General features: G+C 46.6%; 1 protein-coding gene across 3 annotated transcripts in view; it reads left to right on the forward strand.

Annotated features, from left to right (window-relative positions):
• cadm2a (cell adhesion molecule 2a) overlaps positions 1-12,138 on the forward strand; it is a 292,739-nt gene that overhangs the window by 143,055 nt on the left and 137,546 nt on the right. Inside the window, exon 1 of one of the 3 annotated variants that reach the window (XM_029251284.1) lies at positions 191-242. The exons of the other annotated variants lie outside the window; for them this stretch is intronic. The gene's annotated coding sequence lies outside the window, so the exon portion shown is untranslated. Of the gene's footprint in view, positions 1-190; positions 243-12,138 lie in introns of those variants that run through there. 3 annotated transcript variants of the gene reach the window in all.

Consider the following 12,138-nt stretch of genomic DNA (forward strand, 5'->3'; position numbering starts at 1 on the left):
CCATGTTGTGTTATTTCATGCTCCTTTAGTCGTAAAGTCTTGTTCTTAACGTCATTGATTTGTTACCGACACGACTGGCAGCGGTGGAGGCAGAGACTGTCTGTTTTAATTCTATAAGCGCTTCTTCCTTTTTCTTTCCCCAGGTAAGCATGTTTCCAGCTGATTCCGTTGCTTGGAACAGGGACGGGTTGAAAGGGGAAGGGCTAAACAGGACCTCGCACGTGCGGTCCTGCTTCGGAGAGGTAACCCAAACTACGCTGTACAGTAGTCTATTGCTTTTCGAATGCTCCGCGAGGCATGTGCTGCCTCCTCGTCCGCTCAGACACTGCATAATTTGTGCAATTTGTGTGTTTGTTTTTGGCCGTTCCCCATTTTCTTGGGAGACACACACTGCAGCAACACACTCCCACCCCCGCAGCCTCTTCTGCAATGCAGGGTCCTTTTAATAGCATAGCCCCTCCACCTCCATCACCTGAGAGGCTTATTAGCAGCCTGGTCCTCCTCACTGTAAAAAGCAGATACCAGCCTCCGACCGCCTGGTTCAAATTAATGGCAGCAGGAAGGAGCGGTGTGTGTGTGTGTGTGTGTGTGTGTGTGGGGTTTAAAAATGCACTGAGGGTGTCTTATCCTGCAGAATGCTGCATGATGGGAGTCTTCCTGAGTTCTCCCATGTGTGTTTCTGTCATACCTCTCACATATACATACCGCACGCACACACACACACACACACACACACACACACACACACACACACACACACACACACACAGCCTGCCTCCATCCCTCCTCCTGCCAAACCCTAGGGACAAGTGCCTGTGGGCCTCACGTCCACTGCATCAGTGTGTGATTTATTAATGTTGCGTCCATCGGTGGTCTTAATTGGATGTTATGTATGCCATTGCGGAAACAGGGGAAAAGGGACAAAAGTGTGCAGAACTTTGATGTTGCTGGCTCCAGGAAAAAGTAAAGGATAAAATCCTGTGACATGAAAGCTGGGGAGGGGCTTGTTTTTTTCCTTCTCTTTTTTCTACTACGGTGGTTTCTAAACTTGTGCTGCCTGTGCTAAATTTGGATTTGCGGATGACACGGTGACGGAGAGCAGCGGAGACGTGAGCTGCCCGGGATGCTATCGGCCGGGTGCTTGCGCCGAGGGGTGCTCCGTCGTCTGGGCACACGGCCCCTGTCAGCCACACACACCCCCCCCCCCCCCACCGTGCACACGGCAGCACCGCGCTAACAGCTGGCTCTCACCTCGGGGTTTGCGAACCACCGCTGCTCTCTTGCCTCCTCACGGAGCCGTTTCATTAACCGTTTGCGTTTGTGCCGGTGCCATGGCAACCGTTAACGTGCCTTACGAATTCCTGCCTTAACTCAGGCCTGAATCACTCCAGTGGAAATGGCGCTTTGTAAAAACACTTCCCTGAGCGCTGTGGGACTGTGACCCCTCCTGGATTAGAGTGTCAGTGGAGCGCATAAGGAACACAACATGATTAGGAAATGGAGTGATAGAGAGGGGGCAGAGAATAATCTGGCCTGCTGGAGAAGCACTAACAAGACACCCCTGTCCACCGGCAGGTGACCACTGCTCATTTGAGTCCAGCGCACCCCGGTAAACGCAGCAGCTGAACGAAGACGCCGCAGCTGATCGCGCTGTCTAGACTGCTCTGATGGACGGCTTCTGAAGCGCTGCGTTGCTGTGAAGTCGAACAGTTATGTTAAAGGATATAAACAGACTAACAAACTGATTGACAGACTAGAGATGAACATTCAGTCTTCGATCTATTAAAGAGAAAGCCAACTGAGTCAGTTCAGCTAATGGCACGGTGGCCCAGCGAGTAGCGTTGGTGGTGGTACGAGAGAACGTGGGTTTGATCTCCGCTCAGTCTGTGTGGAGTTTGCATGTTCTCCCCGTGTCCGCGTGGGTTTCCTTGGGGTGCTCTGGTTTCCTCCCACAGTCCAACGACATGCCGTTCAGGTTCCCCCATAGTGTGTGAGTGACACAGAGAGAGTGTGTTCCACTGATGAGTGACCCATTGTAAGTAGTGTATCTAGCAGTGTAAGTCACCACGGTGAATAAGGTGTGTGGGCTGATAACACTACATAGTATCTGTTGTAAGTTGCTTTGGAGAAAAGAATCTGCTAAGTAAGTCAATGTAATACAGCTGTCCTTTGTTAAATATTGGTACTTTCACTGCTCTTTGGACACATTCCTTTAAAGTAGTGTATCCGAGGGCCGTAGCAGAGGGTTGCTGTTGTGGCACAGCGGTACGTGGGTCAACGCCGTCCTTCTACATTTCTTCAGAGTGGTTTGGGAAAGTAGCAGTTGTGGACCCACACATGTCCAGTAACGGAGGTCCGTGTAGCATCGGTGTGTGCCGCGTGATGCCGTGTGCGTGATTTGCGACTGCCCCATCGCGCAGTTTGGTAAACCCAGACCAGAGGCCGCCCTCTCTAGGCCACGAGCCCGTGACAGAATGTTTTTTCTCCCAGCAGATGTGCTTGCAAATGTGGCACAGGTACCAGAGCAGTTGGCATTATGGGTCGAGGAACAAATTAGCGCTTGTAAATTGTGCAGAACTTCATTAGAATAATGAGCTGTAATCAGTCAGCTCTTCCGATCACTCCTGGTGAAGCCAGAACCCAGTGCTCCAACAGAAAGACAAATGGTGTTTACTTAGGCCTGAAATAAAGCACTTAGTCTGTGATGCTCTGTCGACTTTAAATACCACACGGCGCTCTGTTTGTGGCGTACCAGATAGTCTGGGAAGGAGACCGGGGGTGGAGTGAGGCAGACTGTCTCCACCTTTCGATTTTATTGATATTCATTTCAATTAGTGCTGTTTGTTAAGCAACGGTTCAAACAGGGACGTTGCGTTTTCCGTGGGTGACGCGCTATTGCGCCGCGTTCTGACACGCTGCCTTCTTCGTCTGCCGCTCCCTCCATTTCTATGCTTTGTCGCAAATTCTTACCGCCGAAGAAGAACGGGGAGTCGGGAACATAGGAAACACATTAACCGGTGTGTGAAAGTCTGAAAATGTTTTCTGACACATGTGATTAATTACACAAATGCCGATGCTTACGGAGAGCGACCCATTAAATGAGGATATAACTACTTGCAATCTCTCACACGCACACAGTGGCTGAGCGCTTGTCCCGAGTAGGGTCACGGTGAGCCGGAGCCTATCCCGGCAACACGGGGCACAAGGCTGGAGGGGGAGCGGACACACCCAGGACAGGATGCCACTCCATTGCAAGACACCCCCAGCAGGACTCGAACCCCAGATCCAGCAGAGAGCAGGACCCGTCCAAACCCGCTGTACCACCACACCCCTCCGCTTTCTCACACTTATGGAGAAATGCTTACTGCCTTGGGCGGAAAGAGGTGACGGAAAAGCGGATTTATACTTGAGCGAATGACGAATGATAGTTTTTCTGGTTTTAGGGCATTCCTATTTTGACCATTACCATCTTTTCTGATATTCATTTGCCATTGTTTATGCCAGCTGCCACGGCCTGAACGGTCTTATCATACGCCTGGTGCATTTCTGTCAGTCCTCATTATTAAACACTGCTATTGATTCCAACAAGGCCCTTGCCGTTTAAGTCGGTCTTCCGATAAACGGAGCTGCGGTAAGAGCATAGCAAACGCCCGAAGTTAAATGTTACTGGAACAGCAGTGAACGTTTCCTTCTCATCAGTCCAATTTCAAGAACGACCAGGCACATCTGGTAGGCGGTCGGGGGCTTATTTCACAGCGCAGACAGTTGACAGGAACACATGGATTTACCACAACCAAATTATCTGTGTTTATGGCCAGATAGCATTACGAGAAATACAAAAGAAGGCTGTTAGGGAAGAGTAATGAATCCGGAGTCTTTTCCCTCCCGACGTAAGGGATTGAACACTCGGTTCTTTGTGTTTGCTGCGCTTCTATTTCTGTATGTTTTCTTTGGCAGGCAGAATTACTGTAGGTCTAAATTTACATCGCAGCATGGGGTTCTTAATTATTTTCAACACTGGAGTACTGTACCGCCACCTCCAGTTCAGCAGAGACGCAGGGAAACTTTGGAGTCCTAGACATTCAAGTTGAATAGAAAATGCTCTTTCGCTCACACTTACATTGTCTTCAGGTTTCTCCTGTCAGATGTTGTTCTTCCGTTACTTCCCCAGCACATCAAGAGCTTGTCGTTTGCCATTTCTTGCAGCGCCACGCAAGCGCGCACGCCAACATCCTGAATTACGGTTCCTTTCGAGTTACGCGACTAATGTGGTGAATTAGACTGACTTTGACAAACACTACCGTGTTCCAAAGTAAGGCTCAAGAATGATATTCTTAGTATGATGAACCTAACGTTTACCTACCCAGTATGTCCCTCAAGGCTGAATTTTTACCCTGGCCAGGACTCGTATGAAAGTCAATATATGGGTTAACCAGTGAGGCTGCAACTGAACGAATGAAGCGTCTTGTATGTTAAACAAGCATTACCCTAATTGTTGTCCGGCATGTGCGATTTTCCAGGGGTCTGTCCTAACTATCTCGACATTTCATATTGATCTCCGTTTTCTTTATTCTTATGCCTGTTTTCCTCTTTAGCTGAGAAGGCCACTCATAGATAGGTGAAGTGTTTATGGAGGTTAGGGTTTTTTTTACTGTGTCTCTCTACGCCTCTATGGTAACGTGACATGGTAGACCGTAGCTGAATTCCACTCGATGCCAATTAAAGGCTACATAGTTTACTGATTCTTATTAACGTAAAAAAGGACACTGAGGCTGAGAAACTTCGCTTATCAAGGGCGGGAAACCTTTGTCTGTCTTTGCGGATCTGACTGCAAAATCATGTTTTCGTGTTGTCTTTTTCAGCCGTGCAACACAAAGGCGTTTGGGCAGGCGCCGTAAACAACGCAGAAATATAACAGCAAAGACGAATGAGTGAAAGGCAGCAAGTTTAAGTTTGTTTTCACTGACGTTTAGTCGATTGCTGCAGACATCTCTGTGAATGGGGCCTATTCACAGCTCACATAGTCTCCCTTAACAGAGCTGAAACTATAGCAACAGATAGAGTGTTTCTATGGAAATAAAGGTAGTGCCGTCTGATGCCGCTTCCTTTTCAATGGTGCCAATTACACGGGATCCTTGGCTCTGACCCTCGCACACTGCCCCGTGTTCCCCGGAGAGTCGACGCTCCCGGGAGAGCGCTGCCACGTCTCTCGGGCGTGTTCCTCATTCTTTGCTGTCGACGGTACAGGCTGGACCGGCCCCTTTAATGTCGTCCGCAGAGCGGCCGTGCACATGATCATTATGGATAACACGACGTGATGCTTGCATTCCTCGTAGCATTGCTTTGAAACGATTTACTTCATGATCATCACTAGTCTAAATGTCAGCTCCGGTCGTGTGTCTCTTATGCTGTTGAATATTCAGTCCTTTCTCAGGTACCATCTGGTTATTAAGAACAGGTTAAAATTTATGTGGTAATATCATTATGCTTTAATAACTTTGTAGCTGCTCTGTTTACGAACCTGGAGATTTCGCAGTAGTGCAGGGTCTGAAAACTCACCTCTTCCCGACTCACTTCGCCCGTGATCTCTTAAGCTCATGTAGGGTGTAAACGTTCATGCACCATAACTTTATGATCATGCCCAGAGTAGCCTTTACACAGCTACTGCTGTATTGTACGTAAATGTTTTTGTATCTCAAAAAAAAAATAGTAGGAAGGTGATCGGGAATTGTTGCTATTCTGGGTTTTGTTCAGCTACTCATATGGTGGAAAGAAACAAAACTAACTGTACTTAAGAATCTACAACTATGTCTCTTTCTCCTAATGTAACGCACAAATTGTATTTTCTATGAGATGTACGTGGCTTTGGAGAAAAGCGTCTGCTGAATGAATAAATGTACATGTAGTAGTTTTAAGTGTTTCGGTACCATGTAAGGGGGTGTGGTGACGCGGTGGCGCGGCGGCGCGGCGGGTTTGAGCGGATCCTGCTCTCCGGTGGGTCTGGGGTTTGAGTCCCACTTAGGCTACCTTGTGATGGACTGGCATCCCGTCCTGGGTGTGTCCCCTCCAGCCTTACCCTCTGTGTTGCCGGGTTAGACTCCGGCTTCCCGCGACCCTGCATGGGACAAGCGGTTTCAGATAAGGTGTGTGGGTGGTGCCATGTAACTGGACTGAGTTATTGGTCAGAGACACCATTACTACCACTTTTAGGCCTTTTTTTTTTTTAACGCTGCTTCCCAGATTAGCCCGATTCTTTCTGAATGTTCCTTGAGCCATTTTAGCCTTTCCCAGTTTGTCTGTTTTGTTGTGAGGTGTGCTCTGATCTTGCGGGAAAGGGGGCATTGAGGAATTCCTATACCTCACAGCACTCCACCAACAGAAGGTGCGCACACATATATTACAGCAGCAAATTCCCCAGAAGAAGTTTTATGTCGGTTCTCTTGTCAGGTGCACGTGTTCATGTTTAGTTTGAGAAGAGCCATGCAGAGAAGGAGATGGGACATGTTACCCCTGGCGTAGACAGCACTGTTCACCTCCTCTGTGATGGAGTTCCAGAGTGCTTGTTCTTACACTATGACAGGGAGACCCAGGTGAGGTGTTCTCACTTCCCTGCCTGTGCCGGGACAGCTCTTCACACCTACCCGTTGGGTCTCCAGCCCTGGGAGGAGCTTGTTCCTCAGATTTGGCTGCTGTAGGTGAAGTGCAAAGATGTCATCAGCAGGTCAGAATGTGAGCGGGAAAGCCAAGCTTGCGACAAAAGTTGACATGCACTTATGGCTCTTTGTGTCCAGCGCTGTAGCCCTTAGTTGATGGGGTCTTTAATTGAGCACCAAACCTGGGGTGGTTCAATAAGGCACCAGGTCACCAGGGTGCAACAGGGAAACGGAAAGATAAATCAAAACCTTGTTTTATCTGAAGAAAGCAGATACATAAATTAAAAAAGTGGAAGAGTGCAGAGATGCCACCTGTTGTAGAGCTGAAACGCACTTTTTGTACGAGGATAAGATGTACGCTTCCATCGCGCGCACGGCTCATTTCTCTGTAGCTCACTAGCACTGCGATACCATTCAGCGGCCCTGCGGTTTTCAAGGACACACTCCGACATCACTTTACGAGTCCTGATCAGCAGGTGAGGTAGTGGAGAGGTTGTTCAATTCTCTGCAGAATGGCCGGATGCACAAAAAAAAAAAACCATTCCAACCGTTCGCTCTGTCGTTCCCTGATTTCATAACTGGTGCCAGCCCCTCGACGGTGAACTCTGCAAAGCCCTCAGCTAGAAGATTGATGCAGATGATGCGGGGGGGGGTCGATCCCGGAGAAAGCAGAAGAACCCACCAAGGAGGCGGCCCGTGCCTTTGCGATCTGCCCGTGTCAGGAGGAGCAATAGCCGCCGCTACTATGCTGGACTATCTGCTGTGTGGTCGAGCAGCGGAGCCGCAGACGAAGCTGCCAGTTCACCGGGCAGGCGTTGCGGGACGTGCAGTCGCGCTCAGCCACTTTCCCAGCAGCCGTCCTCTCAGCACAGTCCTCTTCAGTTGTTTTGCTTTCCGCCTTTGTCGCATTATGAGTCGTGCACCGAATGAATTAGTCATAGTACCAGGGAGCAAATTGACTGAAATTGATTTGTTTACCTCGGCAGTTACTGTTAAAGAAGAAAATAAACCACCCCACTCATCGGATGATGTATTTCATCATGAGCCGAAATCCATTTGACAGGGGTTATTCGGTGATTACTTTTATTATATAATTTTGTTTTGCCCATGAATGTATTACTATGCAGATCAAAGAAACCTGAAATTGCTTAAATATGGTGCTATATATGGACAGAACATGTAAGAATTCACCTCTAGGCCCTGGTTACAGTCTTTTAAAGTATCTTGCTGTGTTATAGAAGCAAAGGGTTTCAATGCTTCACTCACCATTCGCTTCTTCCCGAGCAGCTTGTCTCCTGTGAGCAGAGGCGAGGTCCTGCGTGTGCGGTTTATCTTCCTCACCCTTGTAATCGGGGAACGGACACGGTCACAGTTTCCGGGTCAGCGGTCGGCCAGCGTTACAGTGAGAAACCCAGCGGCCCTCTGAATCCGTTTGGACCCCTGGGGATCGGCGTCGTTTGTAGGATCACACCTCCTCTTTCCTCTCTTCTCACCGTTACCTTTGAACCCAAGCCACTCAAGTGTTTTTGAGGCACGTACTTCTGCGAGCCACTTTCAGACGTTCCGAACGGTACAGAAAACACGTAGCGGCAGGAGGCAACTTCAGATAGCTCAGCCAGAGGTTTCAATTACAACGTGTTGTTCTGTGCAAGGTTTTTTATTGATAGAGATCAGCAATGTCCCTCTCCACTGCACTTCTTTAAACCTCATTTAATACACTGCACATCGAGAAATCATTTTACTGGAAGAATGTGTTTTCAATTTAATTCCCTCAAGAAAGACATTCCCAGAAGTTGTGTCATGAGCAGCTCATACACAGATGCAGTAAAGCTAAAGCAAACACTTCTCTTTATAGCCGGGAGCGTGACTGATAAGCCACCGATGGGATATGCACTCCTATCATTGTGACCTTTAACTGGGATCCATATAATCTGTTTAATTTATCATGTATCTATAGACACTTCTATGTCTGGTGACGGTAAATAACTGTAGATTTAAGTGCTTAATGAGCTTCTGCCTTGTATTCCGTACAGCAGTGCACCTAGATCTGCCTTTGCTCTCTGTTAAGCATCCGCAGCAGACACCTTCTCGGATTCTTTGCCGCCTTCGTCGGTTGGAGAACGGTGGTAGACGTACGACTTGTGCAGGAAGCTTTCTCAGGAGCGCGGGGGAAGACCGCTTCGGAGCTGGGTTTCTCTGCAGGATGCTCCGAGGTTCCGGTGGAGCGCCGCGGACGGATCCGGGTTCCGAGCGCTTTCGGTCGTTCTCGGTACACCCGAGCCGTTGTGTGGCCGTTGTATGAGTCACGCTGTGTTGTGCAGCACAGACAACGCACGCACACGAAAACAGAATGCGAAGAAACAACTTCATTGTCTGTGCTTAGACCCGCAGGACATTGTCTCGCTGCGAGCATCGCACCTGCCCCCTATCATTTGGCTCAGGGTTTATTTATGCATCCTTTATGTTTAATTCATGGCTCTGTCTTCGGAGCCGGTCAATTGTCATTCCTGTGGTGCGGAAGAAGACCGCAAGGCCAAGGAAACTCCTCCAAGTGTCCTCACCCTCCTTAGAACAACCACCAAGTCTGCCGAGCTAACGCTGGGGCCACGTGACGCTCCAGTCATGCCACTTAAACTGTCTGAGATGGCTAACAAAGGAGGAGAACAGTTTTTTTTTTTTTTTTTTTTTTTTTTTTTGTAACAAATGAGTAAGTAAAAGTAAATAGGTAAATATTTTGACATCCATTTCCACGGAATTAAAACAGAGTCATGTAAGTAGTGCGACTCCATCTGAATCGAATAGAGCAAGCTCGTGGGCCAACACTCATCTGGGTGTCTGCATCTCAGCTTTATTTGTTTGTCTCTCAAATGCCAAGGTCGGTGCTCATATCACTTTGTGCAACGTGCAGCCTTTTAATATGTTTTTGCGTTTTTTTTTTTGTGTGTTTCTGAGCGCCATATGAGGCAGTTATTTCCGCAGCAGAGGTGAATGTGCTCTGTTTCAGATGAAAGAGAAAAGGAATCTGGATAAATATCTCGTTCTTGTTATTTTCTATAGCCCCATATGTGACCAGTTGCCATTTCTCCGTTTTGCCACATTGTGTAAGGGCACACGGAAACCATCATGTCACCATCAACCAAGTGTTTTTTTTTTTTTTTTTTGTTGAAAATGAAAAAAAATGTGCAACACAGATGAGCAGAGAGCTTCAGGTTGCCACCCACAATCTCCTTCTCAGCTTCATTTTGTTGTTAAATGTTCCAGTCATACAAAGCATGCTTCTTCACCCCCCCCCCCCAGAGTTATGATGCAAAGACAGCAGCTGAAGGATTAGATTTGTGAAATCAGGGCTACTGCTCTTAACCGTTTGGCCACATGATGAGCAGATGTTAGTGTTGCACATTGTGCTATTGACCCTCTAAATGCCTTTATAAACTCTCCTACAAGCAATAAAGCCAAAGCGTATTATTGGAGATCTGCTGGTAAAGGGGCTCTGAAATGACATTTTACTATTGGCAGCAAGCCCAATGCTGCTCGTGTGTTTGGTGGGTGCAGAATGTTGAAAGCCAAATTAAGCTGAAAATTAGTTTATATCACCATTTTGGCACTACCGCCTCAGAAAATGCATCACATCCTAAAGAGCTGGTGCGGAACTATCATTATAGTGTTGCACTACTGCTCTAGCTTCACGTACAGAATATTTCATTGTGTGTGTGTGTGTGTGTGTGTAAGAACCTCCATATAACAACTGCAACCTGAATGTGGAGTCGCATCTCCCTTCCATCCTCACCTACATTTCCCGATGCATGCAGAGGCTCTACATCATTATCTCAACTTGTGTGCCTTCTAAGCCCAGGGGTAAGCTGCACATCAAGGGGGTCTGTGTACTGCAGCCTCAACTCCGATGGAACAGAATCAGAGAATGATTAGCCCATAAATCTTCCAACGCTTGCATACTCTTCATCTTTAATTAGGACAAAAATGTCCCGGGGCTTTTTGTGCCGTCTGTGTTTTTTTTTTTTTTTTCCCCCCATCCCGAAAAAGGAGCTTTATCTCAGTGTCTGAGACTTCTTCTTTTGCCTCCAGAAGAAGAAACCAGCGTGACTTCACGTTACTGTTGGGTACGCAGGTTTTCGAACCGCTCCCATTCACTAGTTTATTTCTCACTGGTCGTTGTACAATTTGCTCTGGTCTGAATTTTGTGTGGGAACACGTTTGGCAATCGGTGGTCTGGCATCCCGACAGCTGGACTTCGGCTAGGGTTCAACGATATGCTGAGGAACTGTTCATACTGTGGAATGAATGAGTTGCGGCGTTGATATTGCAAAGTCCTGCAATAGCTTCACTTGCTCTGTGTCCAGCACGTTTTCCAACCGTACATCCAGTAACTCTGCTTTGTTATTGCAAATGAGTGATCAGTTGGGTTTACTGCTTAGTTACTTGTGGTAACTGTAATACAGTGAGGGATGTCTGCTTTCACGTGATGAGTCTGAGACACACAGCTGAGTTCTTTTACACTCAGGGTCAGGAGCCTTGATCTATGTACACTGAAAAGTTAGTTTTCTCTTCATTTTGCCGCTTTTCTGACTGAATCTGGCACAAGATTCAAATCATGTTAAACTGCATTCACTAGCTGAAAACTTAATCAGGAATTTTTATGCTACTCGTGCATTTGTTCTAATAAAATACTATGTTACCTTTATTTGGGAAATTAAAAAAGAATTAAATATTTCATTTTGTTGAAGTGTATCAGTCCTTTGGAATTAAACCGCTCGTGGGCTAAGAGCAATTAAAAATAAATAATTATTAATTTTTAGTTACAAAGGAGAAAATGGTGACTTCAGTCAGCTTAGCCTGACTGAAATGATGCACCCTGCAAGGCTACAGTTTCCAAGTCACTATTCATGCTGTCATACATGAATCAGTTATGGTCCTCCTCAAAAACTGAAAAAAGCTCTTAATCGGTTTTGATTGGCCTTCCAGTATGACCAGTTAAAAATCACAATTTTTGTCTGTATTTTGATTTCTTGTGGAAAAGGACTGGTTAAGTACGAAAGCCCATTAATAGCAATTGAACAACTGAAAAGAGAGTTAAATATTGCTACTGTATCACAATCATAATATTAAGGAGAAATATTAAAATATTCATATTTTGCCAATACCATGCAGAGCTACTTGTATCCATAATTAATGTCTCAATACAGGCTTTGCTTGTACAGTTAAGACACTGTAATTGAAAAAAACATTGTAAATTAAAACCTTTATTTTAATTGTAATAAATCTGTATTATGCCCCCAAAATCCCTGAAGACTTTGAGTTCAATAACTACGTGACTAATTTTCATGGAACATAGGACAACTTGATAGAAGACCCTGGTAGTTCACCCATGAGTTTTTCATTTAATTATGTTGTCATCCAATGGCAGTGAAAAGATTCAACAGAATGCGGAGTGGCGACATGCCTACAGACATTTAAAATAGCGTTCAAG

This window comes from Scleropages formosus, chromosome 4 (assembly GCF_900964775.1).
Source record: "Scleropages formosus chromosome 4, fSclFor1.1, whole genome shotgun sequence".
Lineage (NCBI taxonomy): Eukaryota > Metazoa > Chordata > Actinopteri > Osteoglossiformes > Osteoglossidae > Scleropages > Scleropages formosus.